At 39.2% G+C, this 26,324-nt stretch overlaps 1 long non-coding RNA gene across 9 annotated transcripts in view; it reads left to right on the top strand.

Annotated features, from left to right (window-relative positions):
- Window positions 1-2,762: 2,762 nt before the first annotated feature.
- The window catches only part of LOC110135089 (uncharacterized), a 77,190-nt gene continuing 53,628 nt past the window's right edge, over window positions 2,763-26,324 (top strand). For 5 of the 9 annotated variants that reach the window (XR_011485154.1, XR_011485153.1, XR_011485152.1 and 2 more), the window contains exons 1-6: window positions 2,763-2,956; window positions 11,305-11,411; window positions 16,250-16,603; window positions 18,253-18,793; window positions 19,591-19,681; window positions 25,615-25,847. This is a non-coding gene — a long non-coding RNA (uncharacterized lncRNA). Of the gene's footprint in view, window positions 2,957-10,624; window positions 10,813-11,304; window positions 11,412-16,249; window positions 16,604-18,252; window positions 18,794-19,590; window positions 19,682-24,406; window positions 24,506-25,614; window positions 25,848-26,324 lie in introns of all 9 variants that reach the window. The other 4 variants (XR_011485157.1, XR_011485156.1, XR_011485150.1 and 1 more) reach the window with 3 other exon arrangements.

Below are 26,324 nucleotides of genomic sequence, written 5' to 3'. Positions count from 1 at the left end.
TATTGTTCATAGAAATCAAAATGAAAATAAAAACTGGCTCATGTCTTATACCTTACAAAGTTAGACTTTGTTGAAAACTAAGTAGGAAATTAATTTTTAAGTTTCCCCCCTTTGTATTACATGTGGATTTGTGGTTATGAAACAGTCATAAACTTCCAGAGCTGGAAAGATCCTAGGAATAATCTGTTTTACAAATGAGAGAATTAAGATCGAAACAAGTTAAAATGGCAGGCCCAAATCCCCACATAGTTGAAATATACTGCAAATAAGGTTGTTAATTTCCTGCTAATTCATCCTTTTTCACGCTCAGATAAGATTGAAAATCATGATCACACAGTATCGTGTCTTCTCTGAACATTTTCCTCTCCAGCCTTATGATCTGGAGTTTAATGTGGCAGAAGCTTTGTGTTCTTATTGACAAGCCCTCCCTGGTGGTAGTCAGTCATCTAGGGATGATGGTGATGCTGGCGATGCTAAAAATAGCCATCACTTGTTCATGGCTTGCCACAAGCCACACACTCTTTGAGGCCCTTAAAATGCCTAAATTTTTTCAATCCCCATAACACTTTGGGATGGCTATCTTTTCTAGATTTTTTAAATGGAGAGACTGAAATAGAGGTTAAGTAGTTTATCGAAGATCACACATCCGGCAAGCGGCAGTGTGGTTCTGGAATCTGTGCACTATATAGAAGGCGCTAAGGGTGGTCACCATACAAGACTGCTTAGAGGGTGCACCTCCGAGCAGTATTGGAAAAGTGTCTTTTGCTTTCATTTATTTAACCAGTATTCACGGCCGCCTCCTCTGTGCCGGTTTCTGAGGCTTACAGTGAAGTGAAAGTCGCTCAGTTGTGTCTGACTCTTTGCAACCCCATAGACTGTACAGTCCATGGAATTCTCCAGGCCAGAATACTGGAGTGGGTAGCCATTCCCTTTTCCAGAGGATCTTCCAAACCCAGGGATCAACCCAGGTCTCCTGCATTGCAGGTGGATTCTTTACCAGCTGACCCACAAGGGAAGATATACTGAGGCTTACAAATAGGGAACAAAAAATTAAACATAGGTCCCATCCCGAGAGAATGTACATTCTCATGGAGAGAAGCAGAAAGTGAAGAAACAAACAAGTATGATAGTCCTAAGTGCTCTGTGTTGTGGTATGCAGTGCCACAGAGCTGATCTTTGGGAGGAAATGTGGAGGTTGAAGCCTGGATGGTGAGACAAACCAGCCACGTGAAGATTTAGGGCAGAGTGTTCTTGGCCTGTGGCAAAGGCAGGAGGCAGAAAGGCACTTGTTGCATTGAAGGGATAGAAAGCGGACTCCAGTAGCTGTGGATAAAGCAGACCCCACTAGCTGGAAGGGGAATTGGGGGCAGTGAGTGTGGAGAGGTTGGCTGGGCTCACAGATTTGGACTGCACTCCAGATTCACGTGATCACAGGCTATTTGACGTTGCCATCTCAATGTCTAAGAGCGAGCTCAAATCTAGCATGGCCCAATTCTTACTGATTCTTTTATCCCCAAGTTTATTCCTTCTCCTATCTTTTCATCCACACAGTTGCTCAAGACTGACACCTATAAATTATTCTTGGTATTTCTTTTGCCCTCAGTTTCCACATTCAATCCAGCACAGAGTTTTGTAAATTTTATCTGCACAATTATCTGGTGTTGATCCACTTTTCACCTTTACTGAGATCTTCATGTTTCTCATCACCATCATTACAGGATGGAATGCAGAGACCTTCTAATTGGTGTTCTGGTTTCTACTTTTGCCCCAGTTAATACTTTTTGAAAAGTAAGACAGCATGGTTTTTCAGTAACCAGCAAATCACATTTTATTCCTGATCAAAAATCTTTCAGTGACTACTGTTACCTGTAGGTTCAAATGAGTCAACTTGAAATCCTTCATCATAACCTGCAAGGCACCTATTTTCTCCCCATCTTCATCTCTGTTTTCCTCCTCCTCATTCACTACATTCTAGCCAACAGGTACTGACTTATACCATTGTCTTATCACATTCTTGCCAAGGCCTCTTCATGATACCCAATCTAAAGTAATTCATTCCTAGGCACTTTTTTAAGCGTTATTACTTTGTCTTGTTTTCCTAGAAATCTTTGATCATGCTTGAAATTATTTTGTTTACACAAGTACCCAAGAGGGGACACTATACCTGTTTAGTTTCACCACTGTATCCTAGCACCTAGAACTGTCAACATAATGTAGAGACTCAGTCAACATTTGTTCAATATATGATCCCTTACCTCTTCAATTCTTCAACCCTGTGTTTCTTTTTATACTGTTAGCCTGAACAATGAAGGCCCAGGAATTGGTCACGTAGAGACTGATATATTCTCTATATGCAGAAGATAGAAACAGCACATGATTATATTAATATTGTATGCCAGTAATTAATAATAAACACATTTTGAGTTTTCTGATGTGCTTTGGTGTATCATCCAATTTAACCTGCCAACCACCTTGGAATATGTATTATAATAATGTTTTTTATAATGTTGTTGCCTTTCTGTTATCTCCTTATGGGAGCACCCTTTCCTTATTCTGCAGTTACTCTGCAGAAATCTTGTGGTTGGGTGGAGCTGATCTTGCTCCCCAGGACCAAATGCTGGCTGAACCCATGGCCTGGACAATCATAATTACTTTTCTTCTTGAAACCACAATTGGTTCAGGGCTGGTCACATCAGCCAAGCATGACTAATTGCGCTACCCTGGGAAAGTTGCTATTTTTTGTTTCTCTGTCAATTCCAGAATTACATAAGTCCTCTCAGCTCATGGTACCAAAAAACAAAACAAGACAGAAAGAAAGAATGAGCCAGCAACTTTCCCACCACGTATAGAGGCACTAGCTCCTGGCTGGGAATGAAGCCAACATGAAGAAAACAGTCACTAGCAATGGAGAGAGAGAGAGAAAGAACCATTATTTGAGCAAATGGACACCGCTCAAGTAAGTTAGCACTTTAGCATCTTAACACTCTGGGTAACCTGCCATAATAAACTCCTTTCTGCAGTGAAACTAACTTGAATTGCATTTCTAAAGCTTGCATCCTATGAAATCTTAACTAAGTCAATTATTTTTCTCATTATACAATGTGATGTAGCTCAGAGAGAAATTAAGACATTTACCAGAAAGAAAAACTTTGGGGAAGCCTCTCTGACTTCAGGTCCTATGCTCTTTTACTCATCAGTAGATCAGCACCCTCAGGAAATCTTCATGGATTACTCCGTGAAGTTTCATCTTCATGAAATACTCCTTTCAAAATTTTACTCTAATGGCAAATAGAATAGGTCTGATATGGACTAACATTACAATTGTTTTGATGATTTTTTTTTCTCCTTTAAATAAAATACTTCTGCATTTTCTTTCTTTGGTGTATATCCAAGTTTCCACATAGGAAAAAAACACATTACATTAGCATAATGCTTTGAATTTTATTTTTGTTCTGATTTTCTCAAAACTTATTTTTTAGTAACTGGAATGAAGCTAAGCTAAGTGATGGAATTGAAAGCAATTGAAAATTATGTAGAATTATATAGATGTCAAGGGAAAGGTTCATAACACTTGGAAATTGATACAATTAAAGTAAATGTGTAAAACTGATTACCAAGAGAGAGTGAACCATCTTTTATGAAAGTAAAATATAAAAAATTATCCTCTCCTATATTGGTTGCATTTTGAATTACACAGAATGAACATGAAAGGCTAATGGACTAATGGGTAGAAAAAAAGATACGTTCTCATTTCACACTGTTGGTATTTCAGAATCCACAAATAGTCAAAATTCCATTAGCAAATGCAGAAATGAGAATGAACAAACTCAAATATTCTTTAACTTATAGGAAAGACTGACTGAATTCAAAGGTTATGAATGCTGAATTGCACATTAGCAGCCTCATCATATATCATTTTGCTTTTTATAGATGGTTACACTGTCTATTCCATTAATCAAATCAGAAAATTTAATCATCTTAGATTCTTCCCTCTTTTCAGTTCACCTTCCCTGTCATTACCATTTCAACTTATCACTTTTGTCTTATACATTGCTTTTTTCAGCTTTGTTGAGATATAACTGACAAAATTTAAGGTATTTAAGTGTACTATATGATGATTTTATATACTTATACATTGTGAAAGGATTCCCCCCATTAAGTGAACACAGTCATAACTTCACTTATTTGCTTAGCCTCTTTCCCCATTTTTGGTGAGAGTGTTTCATTTTCACCCTTCTAGCAAATTTCAGTTATTAAATAGAGTGTTACCAGCTGAAATCCTCATATTTTAGACATTAGGTCCTTCAGTTCAGTTCAGTTGCTCCACCGTGTCCGACTCTTAGACCTTTTTCATCTTATAACTGAGAGTTTGTGGCCTTTTACCAACAGGTCTGTATTTCCCTCATCCTCTAGTGGTTCTTAACTGGTCACTGCTCCTAGTTCAGCATCTCTTGCTCCATCACTGTCTCATCCTCTTACTAGGCTTTAATAGGCTCTGTTACAATCCAGCCTCCATATAGCTAAGTGATTATTTAAAAGCACAGAATTGACTATGTCACCCTTAATACTCTTGAATTCCTATTATTTAAAACATAAAGTTTAAAAATAAGGTTGCCCACAGGCATCTATCTGTTAGGCACCCTACTTGGAGATGGACTACAAAGTAGATAAGATGGGAGCCTTCCCCTAAACGATTATGAATATGGATATATGACTGGGGAGGTAGAAAGTCAGCCAAAAACAGATCATTTCAGTATAACATGGAAAGTTATAGAGGGAACCCAGAGTGTCATGGGGCTCAATGGAGGGAGACTTAACATAGCCTAAGTTTTCAGGGAAGTTTCCTGGTGGGATTATCCCTGCTGCTGCTGCTGCTAAGTCACTTCAGTTGTGTCTGACTCTGTGCAACCGCATAGATGGTAGCCCACCAGGCTCCACTGTCCCTGGGATTCTCCAGGCAAGAACACTGGAGTGCGTTGCCATTTCTTTCTCCAGTGCATGAAAGTGAAAAGTGAATGTGAAGTCGCTCAGTTGTGTCCGACTCTTCGTGACCCCATGGACTGCAGCCACCAGGCTCCTCCGTCCATGGGATTTTCCAGGCAAGAGTACTGGAGTGGGGTGCCATTGCCTTCTCCAGATTATCCCTGAGTTGAGGCTTAATAGATCATGCAGGCTCAGAAGGAAGGGAAGCAGAGATGATTATCTAGACAGATATAGGAGCAGGAGAAAATGTATCGAAGGGTTTTTGTTGTTCAGTCACCAAATTGTGTCTGATTCTTCACAACCCCATGGACTGTAGCATGCCAGGCTTCCCTATCCCTCACCATCTCCTGGAGTTTGCCCAAGTTCATGTCCATTGCATTGGTGATGCCATCCAACCATCTCATCCTCTGTTGCCCTCTTCTGCTTCTCCATACCCTGTGAGAGGGTGTGACATGGCACTTCTCAGTAACTGCGAGGTAGAAAATAGAGGTTCATAACAGTGGAAAAGGAGATAAGAAAGAGGTGTCATGAGTATACAACTTATAACCATTCAACAACATTGACTCAGTGCCTTTCTGACTGCCAGGCACTCTGCTATGGATACAGAGTAAATCTGAGAAAAGCTGTCTCAGCTCTCTCGGAGCTCATATTGTACAGATTAGGAGTAAAACAAAACCAAAGCAAGTGTAAGTTCTGATGAGTGCTCTGAAGGAAAACATAAATGGCTGATATAAAAAAGTGAGAGAGCAGACATATTCAGAGTTTCTGATCAGGTCCCACTTAAATGCAAAAAGGAACTAACACATACAAAGTTGGAGGAAAGAGTCTCATTGCAAAGGACCTGAAGTAGGAAAGAGCTTGGCTTCTTTGAAGAACTGAAAAGAAGACCAACATGGTTATAGCAAGCAAGGGTGGCCCGGTGGCTGAAAGTGAGATTGGGGAGATAGGGAGGGACCTCCTTGGCAAGACACTCTGTCTCGGTGAATTATATGATTTTTATTTTAAGTCTAATGGGAAACCTTTAGGTGGTCTAAAACAAGCAAGAATATAGCATGAGATGGAGTTTGGCTGCATTTCTTGAGTAATGCGTAACTAATAGTAGGTTCTAATTAGGAAAACTTATAGTCCTGTTTAAGGTGAGTCATTTTAGTGTTGGACAAAGAGTGGAATAAATGTGAAAATGACAGAGGGAAAAGATCTTGACTGGAAGGATATTGTAGTCATGAAAGCCACAGATAACGAGGCTGGTATTTGTATAGAGGAAAGAAAAACTTTTAAGATATATGTAGGAATAAAATCCCCAGAATATTGTGAGGGAGGGTATAATAGTGGAGATGAAGTAGTCTAGCATGATATGGTGACTATGAGTGACATGAGCTGATACTGGAGGATACAAATAATAGGGAAGGTTTGGAGGAGGTCCTTCCATTATTTCTTGGATTTTTAGAGTCTGAGATATTATAGGATGGCCAAGTGAAAGTTGGCTAAATAAAGAAATCTAAAGCAAAGGAAGACCAAGCCAGAGAGACCAGTTTCAGAGTCCTTATCAGATGTTTATTTGTCATTTCAAACCATGAGTGAATGTGAAATTACTCATGAGCAGTGTGCAGAATGGGAAGAAAGGTAGAACAAAGGCTGAATCCTGAAGAATATCAACATTAAATGGTAGACAGAGAAATACCCTACGATTGAGAATGAATGGTTAAGATCCGAAAGAGACACGTGCACCCCAATGTTCATCGCAGCACTGTTTATAATAGCCAGGACATGGAAGCAACCTAGATGCCCATCAGCAGACGAATGGATGAGGAAGCTGTGGTACATATACACCATGGAATATTACTCAGCCATTCAAAAAATTCATTTGAATCAGTTCTAATGAGATGGATGAAACTGGAGCCCATTATACAGAGTGAAGTAAGCCAGAAAGATAAAGACCAATACAGTATACTAACGCGTATATATGGAATTTAAAAAGATGGTAACAATAACCCTATATGCAAAACAGAAAAAGAGACACAGATGTACAGAACAGACTTTTGGATTCTGTGCAAGAAGGCGAGGGTGGGATGATCTGAGAGAATAGCATTGAAACAAGTATACTATCAAGGGTGAAACAGACCACCAGCCCAGGTTGGATGCATGAGACAAGTGCTCAGGGCTGGTGCACTGGGAAGACTCAGAGGGATGGGATGGGGAGGGAGGCGGGAGGGAGGATCGGGATGCGGAACAATCCATGGCTGATTCATGTCAATGTATGACAAAAACCACTACATTATTGTAATTAGCCTCCAACTAATAAAAATAAATGGAAAAAAAAAGAGAATGAATGGTTAAAAAAAAGAACTCAAGTGATGCCAAGATACTCGAAAGTATAGAGTACATGTATATAACACTAACAAATGCAACAAAAGACCTCACTGAAATAATTTGAAAATGTCCCCTAGAGTTGACAACAACAGGGTCAGCGATGATGTTTGTCTTGACTCAGGAGGTGTTCACTGGTGAAGCAGAGTCCCAGTTGCAGTGGTATTAGGAGGAAAGCAATTATACTGATCAACCTTCAGAAGTAAAGGGTAGGAAAGAGAGCTTGGTGGCTGGTGAAAATCATTCAGATGTTTTGTTTTTTTAGTTATGCAAAATACTTGAGGCTGTTCAAACACTAAAGAGAAAACACAAGAAAAAGGAGAGATTGATGCCGAAGGGGTCAGTTCATTAAGCGTGATCCCAGAGAAGAGGTAAAGAACTGAGATGGACATCTCTAGGTAGAACAGCAGAGGAGTCTGATCTGGAAGTAGAAGTTAATCAGAGAGCAGCATCAACGGGGTAGCCGTCCAAACTCCCCAACGTGGCTCCAAGAACCTTTACAAGCTGTCCCGGGTCTGCCTTCAAGTATCACTTTCCAGCACTCTGTCTTCTGAAAATTTTCACCCCTTTCCTTATCTTCACAGTCTGCTTTAACCACCGGAGAACTCAGACTCCATCATACACTTTCATGCCTTCATTATGCCATATTCTTCACCTTGTTTTTACTGCCTGCCCCCACCCCTGTTTCTACTTGCCCTGTGTGCTGTGCTGTGTTTAGTCGCTCAGTCGCGTCTGACTCTTTGCAACCCCATGGACTGGAGCGCATTAGGCTCCTCTGTCCATGGGATTCTCCAGGCAAGAATACTGAAGTGGGTTGCCTTGCCCTCCTCCAGGGGATCTTCCCGTCCTGGGGACTGAACCCAGGTTTCCAGCACTGCAGTTGGATTTTTCACTGTCTGGGCCATGAGGGAAGCCCTATTTACCCTGGCTCTGCCTATTACCCATTTCTTTCCTACCCGAAGTTCACATGAAGAAATATCCTGATCAAGCTTCAAATCTCATAATAATATCCCCCAAATTGCTCATCTGGACACATATAGAAAATTGATACTTCCTTTCCCACATTCTCGAACATCTGTAGACTATGCTTCCTCATGCTGTGTACATGGCTAAAATGGAATTTCCGTGAGACAGAGAGTTATTCCTTCTATATCTCTGAACCCTTGATGTCTGATGCAATCCCTGGAACCTAGTACTCTTGACATTTTGTTGAATGGCTGAATGAATATCTGCAGCATCCATGTTAAGGATAGGCGCCTCCATATCTTGTCTTAAAATCATTCCTCAAATTATTTAGACATATTCTATAGCTTGAAACTTTAAGACAGTCTTAGTAATTCTCAAGTCCCCTTGGAATTCTTGATAATGCTTTTTTGTATCTTCTCATATTACTTCATGACTTGGAGCTGAATAACAACAGCCATGTATGTGTAATTAATAAAATATGCAAATAGTTTGTATCATTATCTTTCAGCCTACAAACAAGAATGAATAATTGTTACATTTAATGTGTTTGGTTGCATATCTTTCTTCAAATGACTCTCTCCCTCCAAATTAATTATATATCTCATTACTCCATTCATTCATCAAACATTTTTAGCCAGACATACAGATATCAGAAAGAACAGACCTTCCTTGTTATGCATTAAATCCTCAGGCCTTATTTATCTTATTGATGCAAGTTTCTACCCTTTTCCAACCTTCCCCTATTTTCCCTATACCCTCTTCCCATGACAACCAGTTTTCTGTTGTCTTATTTTATGTTTGACATTTTTTCTTAGATTCAACATATAAGTGATCCCATGCAGTATTTGTCTTTATCTATATGGCTAATTTCATTTAGCATAATGACCTCAAGTCCTATCCATGTTGTCACAAATGTCAGGATTTCCTCTTTTCTCATGGCTGAATAATAGTCTGTTGTATGTATATACCACATGTTTTGTCTATTTATCTGTTCATGGACACATGGTGACTGTAGCTGATAACTCTGTGTTGTATAACTGAAAAGAACATGCAATCCAGTAGACAGCACTAGGGAAGAATGTTGAAGTTGTTCTGCTTAGTAGAATGTTTGCCTACAGAGTAAAGGATTCCAACTTTAGATCATTGGCCTGAAATTTCTTTTTGGGGGCAGCTTCCCCAGATGGTTGGGAGTTCTGTCTGGAGTTTCCTGATTCCTGATTTAGTTGTTGTGGAGAAGGCCTGTGAAACTTGGGCTATGGCAGGATATCCTGGAGGGGAGTTGATATTTCTATGTGGTTTCGCGGAGTACAGTCAGTCCTCCGTATCTGAGGGTACTAACTAGCTAACTGTAGATCAAAAATGTTTTTAAAAAATTCCAGAAAATTCTAAAGGGCACAACTTGAATTTGCTACATGTTAGCAACTACTTGTGGCTTCCCAAATGACTCAGTTGTAAAAAAATATGCATGCACTGCAAGAGACATGGGTTCAATCCTTGGGTCAGAATGATCCCCTGGAGGAGGAAATGGCAACCCACTCCAGTATTCTTGCCTGGGAAATCCCATGGACAGAGGAGCCTGGTGGGCTACAGTCCGTGGGGTCCCAAAAGGGTTAGACAGGATTTAGGGACTAAGCAACAATAACAGCATTTGCATAGCATTTGCAGTGTATTAGGTGTTATAAGTAATCTACAGATGATTCAAAGAATGTGTCTAGGTTACATGCAAATATATGCCATATTATATAAGGGACTTGAGTATCTCAGATTTTGGTATTCCCTGGAGTCCTGGAACTAATCCCTTGCAGATATTGAGAGAGGATTGTATCCTACTTACAGGGAAGAAAAAAAGCCTGAATTCAACACTCTAAGTCCTGCAAGAGAGGAGTTAAGCTTCCTGCCTCTCTACCCATCACTTTTTTTTGTTCTTTGTCAAGTAGGTTAAATACAAATCTGATTGGCCACATTTACTTATTGTTTGCTTTGAAAAATGAAAGTGTTAGTCATTCAGTTGTGTGCTATCTTTGTGACCCCGTGGGCTGTAGCCGACCAGGCTCCTCTGTCCATGGTTAATTCTCCAGGCAAGAATACTGGAGTGGGTTGCCATTTTCTACTGCAGGGGATCTTCCCAACCCAGGGATCAAACTCAGGTCTCCTGCACTGCAGGCAGATTCTTTACCATCTGAGCTACTAGGGAAGGCTGATTTATTAGCTTCCTATTTCTTAGAGTTGGCTGGACAAGAAATCCAGCAGATATAAATATCTTTTCTCTTTTTTTAATATTTTATTTTCATTTATTTGACTGTGTCAGCTCTTAGTTGTGGCACACAAGGTCTTCCATCTTCCTTGCGGCACGTAGGACCTTTAATTGTGGCATGTGAACTCCCAGTTGGGGCATATGGGATCCAGCCCCCTGATCAGGGATTGAACCCCAGACCCCTGCACAAGGAGTCTTAACCACTGGATCACCAAGGAGTCCATCTCTTCTTTTCTTTGTAGGTAAACACTGGTTGCTTTAGTTTCTTGTGGCCATCTGGTGGTAAGATTCATTCTTGGGAGGCGAATAGATTCCACTTGGGTCTAGTTTGAACCATCTACTCAGTTCACTTTACCAGATAATAACTGGGGTTTCTAGTTTAGCCTAGTTAATAGCTAAATGACCTTTTGACTTCCTTTTTATACCTACCATTTAGATATCTCGTTGGAGAAGGGATGGCTGGGTCATGACAAGATTCAGGTGTCCTTTGAAACTCTGGACAAAATCATATCTTATTTTCCTTAAAAGAATCTCTATAGCCATATATGTTCCTCAATCAATAGGAAATAATAAAATGATTTTTGGCTATAGATCTATGCACAGTGATATAATTGCATAATCAGAACAACTAGACACATTCTACTTTTCATTTTTCAAATTGTTTCATGTTACTTGTGACTGATTTGATCATAATTTGCAATTTATATGAGATTCTTCCCTTTTCTCTACTGCAGCAGACTTATAGACATGGCCCATTCGAACTGCATGGAGACCAGGCCATGGTCCCAGAGATCTCCTCGCTTGTCAGAAGATAGAAACATTCATCCGAAAGCCTTTTAAGGTATTCAAAGAATGGGAATCAATTATTTCTCTATAGGGAGGAACTGGTAAAATTGGAGCAACTATTTTATTATATATAACAAAAGCTCTTGAACAAAGCTATTGTCAGACTGTAGGCATAATTATCAGGGGAAATGCTAAGCTTCCTTCATTAAAGACGTGTAGGAATTATCTCAGTTAGAGTTCTTTCTGAAATAAACAGCATTACTTATATATAATGCTGTGTGTTTCCTTTCAAAATACTATGCCACGTTAATTCTTCTATGATTATATTTGATAATTACATTTACCATAAAAATTATAACTTAAAAAACCTGTTTTTCTCCAGTACATACAGTGATGGGAGTTTGTAACCTGTGTACTCCTTTCCTAGTAGAGTTTAATGATGACACCATTACCCGAAATGCTCAATAAACCAACTGCTTCATTATACTCATTACTTGATCAACAAAACTGCTAGCTTCACAAAATGTAAAGGTTTGTACATAAATGGAGAGAGACTATGGTTTCTAGATGTTTTAGCCTGTTCACCTCAATTAGGAAAAATCCTCCTAGCCCCATACATTTCCTGAGAAAAAGCTGTGTGTGTGTGTGTTTTTGGGGGAAGGGGGAGAAGAAGGGGACCAAAGGATGACAGCCATTAACTTCTACAAATCATTTTTACTGCTTCAAAAATGAGAGGTCAGTTTGTTTCTGTAATACAAATATAAAAAACACACACTGCTGTTTTATCTTTGTTTTCTTGGAAAAGAGTATACCTACCTTAATTTTCCTTTCATCTTTGAAATCCCTTTTTTTCAGATAGTTGATCACACATTATGGCTGTGTGGTGGCTTTGCAGATTTGCAGGTGGTTATTACAAATTGTATACTTTATATTTCAGTTCCAAACCTCAAATGATACATAATTTCTTGGGTTATTATTATTCGGCAACTTAGCATTTTCTAAAGAGTTGCTGCTTAACAACTATTTGGGTACATAATATGTAAAACATTTTGAGTAAGTTAGATAAGAATATAAATAGTGTTAACACAACAATTTGCTCTCTGAACCTCTGCTGATTTTATGAGGTCCTTTGGTGTTCATAAGTAAAACACTATAGTGCCTATCAAAGATTCACTTAACTTTTTCCAGATTTTCTTTCGCAGAAACTAAAACACTATTCATTGAAATTATACAACTTTTTTTATTTAATGTAATATTGCCCAAATAAAAAGTTTTTAAGCTTCAAATATTGTATTACAACTGATATGACTGATAAATAAATGTAAATAATTCATGTGCATGCATATATATATATACATATGATAAACTTATAAAACAATATTAAAAATGTGAAGATTCTTTGTGCCCGTCTGATGAGTAGGCATAGAGAGAAAAATGATTTAAGATAATATCTTTCCTAACACACTAAAGATTCAAACATGTACCCAAATCCACATCCAGTATTTAGAATGTTGGAAGGAAAAACAGTCATTTGTTTTCTTATGCTTGTACTCTATCCAGTTCAAGATTGGAAGCAAAAATTATAAACTACTGGGAAATTGCTATGTTGGGTCATGAAGTCTAACCCCAAATTACAGACCATCTTTATCCTGATCATCTCTTATTTACTAACTAAATTACTTCCAGAAGTCAAATCATTCTTCAGTAGTAAATGAGACCCTTAGGAAGATGCATATAGCGTTTAGAACCCCTGAAAGAATCCCATGCCCTAGGTAGGGGTGTTTTACTCTGCCTTGCTGCTGTCTGGGTCTTCACCAGACATCTTGGATGAAGATGTCCAACTGGAAGTGCTGTCATAGCCATGCTTCTGAATATACTCAATAATGGGGTCTCTCCACTTTCTAGTCCTGCAGTGCTGGGAGAATCTCAGTAATCTTAGGGTGTGGTCTCGACTTTGTACTATGTACCTTTAGAGTCGTAGCAAGACTGTCTCTTATGACCACGTAATGATGTTAAACCAGTTCTGCAGTCTGGGTCTCTAAAAGTAAACTAGGAGATAACATATTTTCTGAAGAGGAAGCATGGTTTTTGCACTGCAGAGTTTTTCTCAAAATATACTTTTAGATAACTGTACAAATGCTGTGTATTTGGATTAAAATACGAAATATTCAGTTGACAAATTCCAGATGCTTATTTACGGTCCTGTAGATCTCTAAAGTGAGGTTTTAATAAGAAAGACGGTTTTGAGGAATCATCTTCCTTTTTCTACCCTATTTTTCTGTGCATATTAAAGTTTCATGAGTTTTTAGATGGAGATATATGGAGAGTTCTACAAAGATTTTGACTGTGATGTCATATGATAACATTTTTTATTTCAAATATTATATTTTGATTAAAAAATTACAGTCTAACATCCTTGTAGTTTTGCTTTTTCCTTTGTTTCTTTCTAATTCCCATCTTCCATCAACTTGGAACATACCCAAAGTAGAGGAAATTGACATTAAGCTTTTCATTTTGTTCCAAGAATACCTTTCCTCTTTTTTCTTCCTCCCTTTCTTCCTTCTCTAGCTCCTTTCTTCCCTTCCTCCCTCCTTTTCTCTTTTCCCCTTTATCTTCTGTTTATTTTAACGTTCACAGGAGTAGAAAGCAAGCTCTCATGTCTTATATAGAATTCACATTTTCTAATGTCATGCTTGGGAAATATATGGAACTTCTAAGGGTTAGACAGAGCTAAGCCTGAACCTTTAAAACATGTGAAAATGAAGAGTGCTAATTAATTCTGTTCAGGTGTGTGTGTGTGTGTGTGTATAGAAAATGGCTTTATTGAGTCCAGCCTATTTGCTGGGCTTTTTGATCGAGGTTTTTTTTCCTTTCATATCAGGGTGATAGTTTCAAAAGTTCTTCTGCACCAATCACTAACAGGCCACCGCAGTAAAGTGAACTTTGGTTTGCTTCATCTGACTGCCCCGTTTGCTTTCCCTCAGATGCCATCAACACAAAAACTGAAACATAGCCAACTCTGGATCAAAACATACAGAATAATTCCTGTAATGGAAGCAAACATTCTCTTGCCTAGCTTGACCCTCTAACTTCTGATTTCTCTGGATCCACTCTAGCATTTTCTAGTGATGAAAAGGCAGTTCTTGTTAGGTTCTTATCACCGGTGCCTGCGGAGTTAAGAGACGAGGAGAGGAATGCACTTTACGTGCCTCTTGAGTCCTGCAGTCTTGGAGGAAGGTTGCAAGTTACCAAGAGCCTGAGTTCAACAGCTTGCTTTACCCTTTTCAAAAAATGCTGTCTTTATGTAGCATGACTGCGGAGCCTTCAGGCCAGTCAGCTGGTGTACCCTGGCTGATCAAAGGTCATGAAGGGGTGAGTGGAGGATAGGGAAACCTTTCAATACATTTTTTATATACTTCAGATCACTAATCGGAGCTCTACAAATATATCAACTTGAATGTCTACCCCTGGGGCTATATTTCTGTTATTGAGTTTTCTGGTAAGAGCAGGAATCAAAAAATTAAGACTTTTTTAAAAAAATACACCTGGCTGATAGAAAAATGCATAAGTATGACACATTGGTTTTGTGTGTCTTAAGCTAGATGAAGAAAAATAAACTTGGTTCCGTGTATGTCGAGAGAATAAATAAATTATCAAGAAAGTGAAAAGGCAACAGAGAAAAGAAATGGTCCAAGAAGGAAAGAAATGCTGTATATACACACAACTTGCCCTTAACTTTATGTTTTGGCACATGTGGCTTCCTAGAACATTATTTTGAAACTGTTCAGGTTATGTCAAAGCTGCCATATTTAAATAAAAATTAAAAATTCCCTAATGTGACCACTTTTTAAAAAGCCCAAGGATATTCTCATACTTTAGTAAAATTCCAATACTTTAATATGTCCCTCCATTTTTACACATGTTATTTTATGTAATTATTATATATTCCTGGGGAATTCTTGTCAGTTTCCATTTTATATGAGAGAGAGTTACGTCTCACAGAGGTTTTAGCCTTTGGTCCTAGTTAATAGTTTAGTAAAGAGTAGGCCCAGGGCTGAGGTAGCTCTCTTCGTATCTCTGAAACTTTTGTATGTTTGGAATTTATTTTTTATTTTATTACAAACATATTTTTCTTAAGTTTTATTGAGATTTAATTGCCATACATCACTGTATAAGTTTAAGAAATACAGAATAATGACATGACTTAACTACATCATGAACGATGACCACAGTGAGTTTAGTGAATATCCCTCATCTCATATAGATACAAGAGAGGAAAAAGAAAAAGATTTCCCTTGTGATGAAAACTCTTAAGGTTTACTCCTTTAACTTTTATATATAACCTACAGCACACTTGTAATATATGAAAGTTACTCAGTGGACATGCGTTTGAGCAAATTCCAGGAGATACTGAAGGATAGGGAAGCCTGATGAGCTGCAGTTCATGGGATTGCAGAATTGGACACGACTTAGTAACTGGACGATAGCATAACATACAGCAGTGTTGTTAAATAATACATTTAAAGATTTGAAATGATTTATATTTATTAAAGATCAATTATATTCATCATGTTGTACATTACATCCCTAGAGCTTATTTGTCTTATAACTGGAAGTTTGTACCCTTTGGTGGCCTTCCTCCAATTCCCCATCCCCACCTCTGCCCGCTTATTTACCTTTTCCCCACCACCCTGTCCTCCTCTGGCAACACTTGTTTGTTCTCTGACACTGTTTCTGTTTTGTTACTTTCATTGGTTTTGTTTTGTTTCGATTTCCACATAATAGTGAAATCACATGCTATTTGGCTTTGACATATTTTACTTAGTCCATATTTAGAATTTGTTGATAGAATACAACTGTCCTTTTTTTCTTTTCATTGTAATATTGCCACAGTGACCACAAAAGAAGTAGATTGACTCAGAGCTCTTTAAGACTTTCTCCTGGACCACTGTGACATATCTGTGTGTCTCTGAGCTATGTCCACAGTTCAACGAAATTAGAAGGATTGTAAAGGGCCATATCGGACGTGGAGCAAGGAATCCACAGGGCGTCAATTAGCTGCAACATGCCAGTAAAGAGGGATCCAGTACTTCTCTGACTCTGCCAGCATCTGCAGCCTCTCTGTGCCCATGAGAGGTGTGTTAGACACATTGAACTTGGCTCAGCCTTTCTGCTCAGCTGGAAGCAAATTGTAACAGAGAGATACATACTGTGAGATGCATGACCTTCTACAGCAAGATGGTAAAGGTAAAAGGAGCAGCTCATACCTTTCAAATGAATGCAAACTTTCTTTCAAATGAGAAGATGCTTGTATGTAGTAGCATTTAAAAACAAAAAACAAAAAAACAGGTGTGCACAGGTGTGCAACAATACAGGAAGAAAACAAGATGAAACCAATTTAAGAAACTTTGCTATTTAATTCAAATTCACCCACTGCCTCTAGTAAAAAATATGACTGAATTGGTAATGGAACGGAAATTAAAACTCATGACTTAGGTTTTGTGCATTTAGCCAAGTTCACCAATCTCTTTGGATTGAACTATTTTGTCCCTTCTGCTGCAAATTCTTGCATTTTGATTCTATGTAGGCATACCAGAAATAGAGGCAAAAATGAAATAAAACAAAAATAATCACAAATTCAAAGGTACTAATATCAGCATCAAATGGAATTTCAAAACATAGAAGCAAAAGAGAAATTTCTCCTCATTGTGTTCATGTCTGTGCATAATATTCTAATTGAAACATATTAAAGCTGACAAACTGTTTTTAAGAAGAATGAGACAGAAACAACATGGTGAGTGGTTTAAAGAAAATGAAGAGACTTGTGTGCAATTAAAACCATTCTTACTTGAGAGGTAAAGCTGTTATAATGCAGGCAGTCAACAAGATTTCCCATGCATGGTAAATACTGCTGCAGTGAATACTGGGGTGCGTGTGTGTTTTTGAATTATGGTTTTCGCTCAATATATGCCCAGTAGTGGGGTTGCTGGGTCATATATTAGTTCTATTTTTAGTTTTTTAAGGAACTCTCATACTGTTCTCCATAGTGGCTACACCAACTTATATTCACACCAGCAGTGTAGGAGGGTAGTGTTTTCTCCACACCCTCTCCAGCATTTATTGTCTGTAGGTTTTTTGATAATAACCATTCGGTAACCCTCTCCAGTACTCTTGCCTGGAAAATCCCATGGACGGAGGCGCCTGGTGGGCTGCCTGCAGTCCATGGGGTTGCTAAGAGTCAGACACGACTGAGCAACTTCATTTTCACTTTTCACTTTCATGCATTGGAGAAGGAAATGGCAACCCACTCCCGTGTTCCTGCCTGGAGAATCCCAGGGACGGGGGAGCCTGGTGGGCTGCCATCTATGGGGTCGCACAGAGTCGGTCACGACTGACGTGACTCAGCAGCAGCATTCTGACCAGTGTGATGTGATACCTCATTGTAGGTTTGATTTGCATTTCCAGTTAAAAATAAAAGACTGTCTAAGCCTTGGGATCTATAAGCTCTGCCCTTTTCTAAGCGACCTGGGGCAAAGTCACTAAAATTCTTTTTAAGTTAATTTTTACTGGAGTATAGTTGTCTTAAAATGTTGTGTTAGTTTCAACTGCCCAGCAAAGTGAATCAGCTATATGTATACAAATAAACTTCTTTGAACCTGGTTTTCAATATACATTAAAACGGCGGGAAACATTACACTTGAGTGTACACAGACTGGGAGGCAGTTTACTGGTGTGTGGTTCTATTGTTTATCAATAGATATCTGCACTCCCATATTGCACTGACTGAAAAACCTAAAGACATTGAAACACTGGCATCATGGTTATTAGTATTTTTAGACAACTAGCTATAGTATTATTGCCCCCTAACATTGCAATTTCTTGCTCTATTTCTGCAGCTCAATAACAGAAGTTCAGAATTACTCCTGGCACTTTCTTGGAAGTATTTCCGAGTATTAAAAAGCAAGACATCACATTGCTGACAAAGGTCCATCTAGTCAAAGCTATGGTTTTTCCAGTAGTCATGTACAGATGTGAGAGTTCAACCATAAAGGCTCAGCACCGAAGAATTGATGCTTTTGAACTGTGGTGTTGGAGAAGACTCTTGAGAGTCCCTTGGACTGCAAGGAGATCCAACCAGTCCATCCTAAAGGAGATCAGTCCTGGGTGTTCATTGGAAGGACTGATGCTGAAGCTGAAACTCCAGTACTTTGCCACCTGAGGCGAAGAGCTGAGTCACTGGAAAAGACCCTGATGCTGGGAAAGATTGAGGGCAGGAGGAGAAGTGGGTGACAGAGGGCAAGATGGTTTAATGGCATCACAGACTCAATGGACATGAGTTTGAGCAAAGTTCTGGAGATAGTGAAGGACAGAGAAACTTGGTGTGCTGCAGTCCATGGGATCACAAAGAGTCAGACACGACTGAGCAACTGAACAACAGTGAGTGGAAAATGCTCTCAGAAACTGCCCATCCTCACCCCATAAGCCTTTTCTAGGAGAGCAGTAAATGCCTACAGCTTTCTCATACTCATAATTTCCCAACCACACCTACTACCTTTGTGGTCCCCTGGGAAGGCTTTGCTTCTTGGACCATGATAGATCCCCACCCCATTATTCACTTCACTCTTTGGCATACTATGGGATTCTGACATAGCTCTTTTTCTACAACCCAGATTCCAGAAAATAGAGATTTCCCAAGGGCCATTTCTCTTAGCTCTTATTGCTGTGCATATTCCAAATAGCAAAATTATCTCTGTGCAAATATCAGACATCTTTCTGTGTGTGTATAGCACATTAGAAATGCAAACAGTGAATGGTCAGAGTTTTTAAAAGAGCAACTAATATGAAAAGAAGTTATTAAAGGCTGGTTGGAATTATGAAAGAGACCTGCAGAGGAAATTCTAATTCAAGGGGCTGCTGAACCTCTCTATTCTTAGAGCCCTGGAAATGCGTGCATTTTCTGATTCCTCTGAATACATCTGCCCTGCCACCTACCTGCACCCACACTCTGAGCTTGACCGGCAGCTGCTGACTCAGTCCTCAACTGGCTGCACGTGGTGGCAGGAATGTTAATTATTGCCTGTAATCTACACATTATCCCAGAGAAAATAACAAGGTAACTACCCATGTTTAAGAAATACATTTATGGAGATGAGTGCTGCAGTCAAGGGAATGGGTGTTTTGCGGGCAAGTATTTAGGCAAGAATGTGAACCCTTCTCTCTCACTCCCCACACAGGCACCCGAGACAGAGGTTCATCAAGCCAGAGAATGTCAAGGCTATGTTCTCATGCTGAAGGGATCTTAGCAAGTATCTGTTCCTTTCCCAGGTAAGGAATCTGAGGCTTGAAAAGACTTAAGTCATTTGTTCAGTTTAACAGCAAGAGTAAAAGTTTAATGGAGGAGCAAAAGAAAAGAAGAAAAAAAAAGCTCTGAAATTACCTTAAGGAAAGTTCTTCCTTAATATTATTAATTCATTTTAATACTCCATTGACATTAACTTCTATTTGTCTTTTTCTCCTGTTTCTTTGGGATGCAACACAGGATAAGATTCCATTCCCTCTATCTTGTAGATGCTGAAATACAGCTCCCTGTGTGCATTCCCCGTTCTCAGGGATGGCTGATCCTATCCTTGTAGCTCTGAACTTTTTAGCTTTCCTTAAGACATGGTAAATTAGGGGCCAAAAGGATCTCCTTCTATATGACAGCAGCACTTTGGGGAGGCTGAACCTGTACCTCTGACTCAAGGCTGAGTTATTATAAGAAAACCAGATAAGGAAGGAAGAAGGTTTGCATTTCTCACTGTTGAAGACAGTTTGTCTTCAACAAATGACAGGATGAGAGGCAGACACAGCAACGTGTAGCGACTTGCTCTTCTATTTGACGATGGTGAGCTCGAGGGTTTACCGGTGCTGTCTTCAAGGCATGACCTGGAATACAGACTGACCCGGTGTTTCTGGAATGCAATTCTGTCTGAAAGGCCAAGAAAAGATGATAGGTTTTCAAGGCACATTTGGGTGTTCTCAGGCTCTCCTTCTATAACCCGAATGGAGATATTCCTGAAAAGCTGTCTACAGAGATAAAGAAATCTGGTTAAAATTCCATTATGCTTTCCTTTGGCTGGCACTGTATAATTGAAGATGTCTTCAGAACAGAAACAGATTGTTGCTTTGTGTGGGGGAAGATAAAAGCACACATCACATTGCGGAGAATAGAAACAGAGAACCTTGCCACTCCCCAGTTAAGGAGTACGTCACTCTCACCTGCAGAGTTCCGACTGCCCGGGGCCTCCTTCATCAAATCAATTCTTCTGTTCTGCTGCTACCAGAGACATCTTCCTAAATTGATATGATCTTGCATCAATTCTCAAAATACTTTGGGTTGCTTTTTTCTTATTAGAAAATTCAAATTTAGTTCTGTTATCTTATCTCCCTTCCCTTCACTTAAAAATCTCTTTTCCCTAGTAAGTCTCATTAAAAAAAACAAAAAAACAAAAAAACATTTGTAATTCCATGGAGTGGGGGAGGGGAGGCGCAACACAATTTTTTTTTTTTTTTGCCCAGATAGTTCTATCCATTCTTCAAAGTTCTTTCCATTCTCCAAGGTCGAGTTGATCTGCTAGACCTCTCAACAAATAGATCTCTACTTTTCTTGCATGAAATGCATGTACCCATCAGTCTGGACCCGCTGCATGGGTGTGGGACACACGCAGTCACTTGGGGCCCCAAGCTCAGAAGGGCCAGTGCTTGGCTTAATACTCTGCTCTTGTGAAAGTTTCAAGCAATTAAAAAAAAAATCTAAGTAGTTTTTTCTAGAACCAAGGCCAAAGCAACAAAATTGGCCTCTCTAGTAGTCCCAGCCCTGAGTTTATAAAATCTGCCTACATACCCACAGATTTAAGTTGTCAAATGAGTTTCTAGTAAGAAAACATTTTTTAGTTTACACAAACATTTTGCTATCTGCAGCCCCTCAGATGATTCCTTCAACACACATACTATCTTTGTAGTTTAACGTTGTTGTTGTGTTAGTTGCTCAGTTGTGTTAGACTCTTTGCAACCCCATGAGCTGTAGCCTGCCAGGCTTGTTTAGTCCATGGAATTCTCCAGGCAAGAATACTGGAGTGGTTGGCCATTCTCTTCTCAGGGAGTATTCCTAAACCAGGGATGGACCCCAGGTCTCTTGCATTGCAGGTAGATTCTTTATTGTCTGAGCTACCAGCGAAGCCCACTTACCTTTTGTAATAAAATTCTATATGTAGAGAGAAAAAGTGTTTCAGAACACAAATACAGAAAATCTAACGAGAAATATTACAAAATCAACTGAGCAAGCAAATCCAGCGAGAAGTCAAACCCATATCAGCTATCATACCAAGGAAGGCCCTGGCTTTCCAACATGGCATCACAGGCATAACAAATTCAGGGAAACGGACTACTGAGAGTTAGTGTAAAAAGACATTTTACTGTGTTGAGTCAATTAGCACTTTTAACTCACTGATTATTAAATTATGTTTCATATAATAAACAAACCAGGCCTTCTGTTTTGCCCCTTAATCCGAATTTAAACCATGGATGAGATGCATATAGTGTCTTGAATGTATTACTTTAGGTAATATATTGTGGTAAAAAATGGTAAAGAATCTGCCTGCCAAGCAGGAGACCTGGTTTGATCCCTGGATCAGGAAGATTCCTTGGAGAAAGAAATGGCAACCCCCTCCAGTATTTTTGCCTGGGAAATCCTACGGACAGAGGAGCCTGGTGGGCTACAGTCCATGGGGTTGCAAAAGAGACACAACCTAGTGAACAAACTTATCCTGCTGTGTTTAAGAATTTGCATTAAACACATCAGGATATTTCCAAACGCAATATACATATGCCATAGCTCTGGATATGTATTAATTTCTTTAGCACAAGGTTTTCAGTAAAAACCTCACAGCATTTGTCTTCCCATTTTTAAGGTACTAAAGTGTCCAAAATCCTCAGTCTTTTTATAGCTGTTGTCCACCCCAATCTTTTTCAGTAAAAGATACAGATTTTGCTGCCTCATTCTGGAGGTATAATTATTACCATGTCCTTGAGCTTCCTGGGGCTTTGTTTTCAAAGTTACTGTTTTAATTCTTAAGTAAATTGGTTTTCTCCTCCAATATTATGCCAGTCTTCAAAAGGCATAATAAAAAGAAATAGAAGTTTGGCTTTCTACTTGAGCAGGAGTAAATACTATGCTAATATAGCATTTGTCCACTTTCATAATGTTGCTTTAAGCTATCCAGAGGCATCTTTATTCTCAATCCATGAATATCAAAGTTTGTTTTACAAAGTAATTTCTAAGTAACTCTAGAAATACCTGTATCATGTTCCCATTTGGTCCTTGTTGGATATCTTTTTAATCCTAATTTTGGAAACTTAAAATCATGTGTACAAAGACTGGTTATGGGTTGACATGGTTCTTACATCATATAAATGCTGATTTTGTTTGCAGCAGAGAATTTACAAGCAGTATCGGATCTCTTTCTCACCCAGGTCTTGAGTTAGGATATTTATTGTTTTTCTAGCTAACTAATCATTTAGAAATAAAGACTTTTTTAACCACAAAAATGAGATTTACTTGACTTTCACTCAAGATAGTGAACAGGTCACAAGGCACCAGTGAAAACTGCCATATAAAGAACAACTGTAATTGTTGCATATATTTTGATTAATGCCAAACCAGTTGTGATCCAACCTATATTCATGTTTTAAGATGACAATAAAATGTTCAGAGATTTATTTCTCAGTCATTGGGTAACTCATCTGTAACCCAGTCAATATGAGATCTGAAGGAAATCTGTTGTAGCAAATGAGGATAAAACCTGAGATTCTTTAGACCCAGAAATGAAGAAACAATAACAACAATTGTACATATATTGTAAAAACCATTCCAAGAAAGAAGAGAACTCACATTTTACTCAACATTCACCTACTATTCTTCTAGGTGCTACAGACGTTAAATAATTTAACCTTCACAGAACTAATGAGCAGGAATTCTTTGTTTCCTTGGCAGATAAAGAAACTGAAGACAGTAAGTCTGGTTTATCTAATTCTAAAACTTAACTTTCTTTCACCACACAATGACAAGGATCATTTTGATTTTAAAATTGCTTCAAGATTTTTGGCATGTTGATCTCTACCTTCATAAGTAAGTGGGAAAATGTGATATTCTGTACATGTTCATCCCCACATAACAGTTAATAAAAGGTTTTAATCTGTCTATGAATTTGTTAATGACAACATTTATAATAATAGTCTGGACATAAGGAAGGATAACTCTTTTCAGCTCTCTGTGCAAAAATTCAGACAACGATTTCTCTTCCATTTCTAATTCTTCATCTATATGTTATATTTAAATTGAAGTCATCAGCAGATCATAGTGGAAATCAGTTTGTGCCACAGGGCAAAATCAATTGACCGTATTAGAAGGAAGGTTAATAGTCACCTTCACTAACCCCAGCTTTTGTACCAAGTTTATTATCACCCTTGAAATAGAACCTGCACAATCAATTTCAGATATCAGAGCATAACACACACTCTACAGGGAACCCATAAAAGAAAGCAGAGGAGGCAATAACTCCACAGTTAGGAAAAACCACGGTTTTGATCGTGCGTGGAAAACATCAAATTAAACCTGGGACTTGGTATTGACTCAGCATACCAGCTTCTCCCAGCGTTCCAGCTGAAGTTTAATCTTGGGATGACTTCCTGGAGTGAGGCCTCTGGTCCTGTGGCACCCTTGCCGGCAGTACAGAATTGAACAGGTGCCGGCTTCAGGGGAGGCTTATGATTAGTTTCTTCAAATGTGCAAAAATAATGCATATAGGCAAGCACTCATCAACAGCTTATCATTCAAACAAAATCAAGAGGAATGAGGTTTTCAAAATTTCTCCTTTTCCTATGATTTGATCTCAGATTTGACAAAAGTTCGTTTCAGAAGGACTTTTTTTTTCTCTGCCCCCAGCTTGGTCTTCAGTCCTCTGTCAAAAACTTGTTCTCATCCGCTTCCTTATCCCTTTTATTTCGGCACAGTTCTTTATTACTGAGGCCACAGAGGTCTGCTTTCATGACATCCAGACTGAGGCCATGATAGACTTCTCTCTGTGTGCAGAAAGGTTGGAAGCAGAGAAGGTAATGTTGAAAGGGTCAAAGTGATCAGAGTGGGCTAGAGAAGGTGGCCAACTTACTTACCGCCACCCGACCTCAGGTTTACCCTGGAAATCCAGGAGATAATGTCATTGCACAGATGCCAAGAAATAGTGCGTTCTCATACCATTGAGGGGCATTATTTCCCCTTGTGGTTGGTGTCAAGAATGTTTATTTTAGGTGAATACGGTTGACACATTCTACAGTATTTGAGGAAGGCAGTCTTGTTGAATGAATGGATAAGAAAGAGAGTGAATTCCACAGATAAAGGCAGACGTCTACAGAAAACACTGAGAGAGAATTTTCTATCACTTTATATATATTAAAAGCTTAGCAAAACCTGAGCACCCAAACAGAGCTATTTCCTAATTACTGTGTACTTGGCACCATGCCAGGTACTTTACATGTCTGATTTACTTAAATGCCAACCACCATCCTGCTAAAGATCTTCTGGTGGCCAGACTTGAAGATGATGATTCCCCCGTGATCCTCACCTCCTGGTATTTGCGCCTCTGTATCTCCTCTTAGCATGAACAGGGCTGATCTGTGTAACTAGTAGGATACTGCAGAAAGAATGGTGTGTAGCTTTCGAGGCTAGATGACACAAGGCACGTGGCTTCTGCCTTGCTCACTCTTGGGTCGCTCTGAGGGAAGCCAGCTCCATGTCATTAGGACACTCCAGGCAGTTTTGTGAAAAGGACCGCAAACTGAGGAATTGAGGCTTCCGATCAACAACCTGCATTATTTGCCAGCAATGCAGAAATAAACCCAGAAGTAAAGCTTCAGCCCCAGTTAAGCCTCCGATAACTGTAGCTCTAGCCAGTTTCCTAACTGCAACTTCATGAGAGCCCTTGGCTAGTAGACCCTGGTGCTAGGGACCCAGCGAAGCCAATCCCAGATTTCTGGCACCTAAAAATTATATGAAATAATACCCCTTTATTGTTTTTTATGGTTATAAGCCACTAAATTGGGGGGGTCATTTATTATACAGAAGTAGATAACCAGTAAAACCTTTATTGCCCTCATTTTACAGATGAAGAAATGAAAACTATGAGAGCTGAAGTTACAAAATACTAGTACTTCTTTTGTTTCAGCATGTGCCAGATCATAGAGACTGGATAAAGGATGACACGGGAGCTGAGGAGGAAAGTAACCAGGAATGGGCCAAGAGGCAAAGCTCACTTATTTATTCATTCATTCAACAAATAAACTCTTGAGAACCTACTGTGTGCCAGACACTGTTCTGAGCCATGAAGATTGTGCTGTGACCCACATCAAGGAAATCCCCTGCCCGCCGTCTCGAAGTTTGCATTCTAGTGATGAGAGGGTATGTCAAAGGGTACACCAAAAGGTAAATCACGAGGCACAATAGAAGTGGAAAGAGAAGCAGGCCTAGGGGAGAACAAGACCATGGTAAAGGCAGGCTGCCATTGTTTCCTTCCTGCGTTGTGGATTCTTATGACAAAGTCCTTTATTTCCCAACCCAGGGATCAAACCCAGGTCTCCCACGTTGCAGGTGGATTCTTTCCTGTCTGAGGCACCAGGGAAGCCCGTTATCTGAGGTGGCCTGAGTGTACTGCTCTGCTCTGTGACATGACACATGTTAGACGTGGGTCGTTTTTCTCTTTCGTGTACTCATGTATCCCATGTGCCTAGAGCTGAGCCTGGCACGTAATAGGTGTTTAGTATATATTTATTGCAATGATTTAATGTCTTAGAAGAATAAAATTTTTAGGGAATTTAGTTGCCTAAGAAGCTGTTTTAGGTTGAGCATGTTACTTAAGACAGAGTGAATTCTGCCAGT

This window comes from Odocoileus virginianus, chromosome 32, assembly GCF_023699985.2.
Source record: "Odocoileus virginianus isolate 20LAN1187 ecotype Illinois chromosome 32, Ovbor_1.2, whole genome shotgun sequence".
Classification (NCBI taxonomy): domain Eukaryota; kingdom Metazoa; phylum Chordata; class Mammalia; order Artiodactyla; family Cervidae; genus Odocoileus; species Odocoileus virginianus.
The sequence above is the reverse complement of the archived record's forward strand: the minus strand, read 5'-3'. Positions and strand labels throughout refer to the sequence as shown.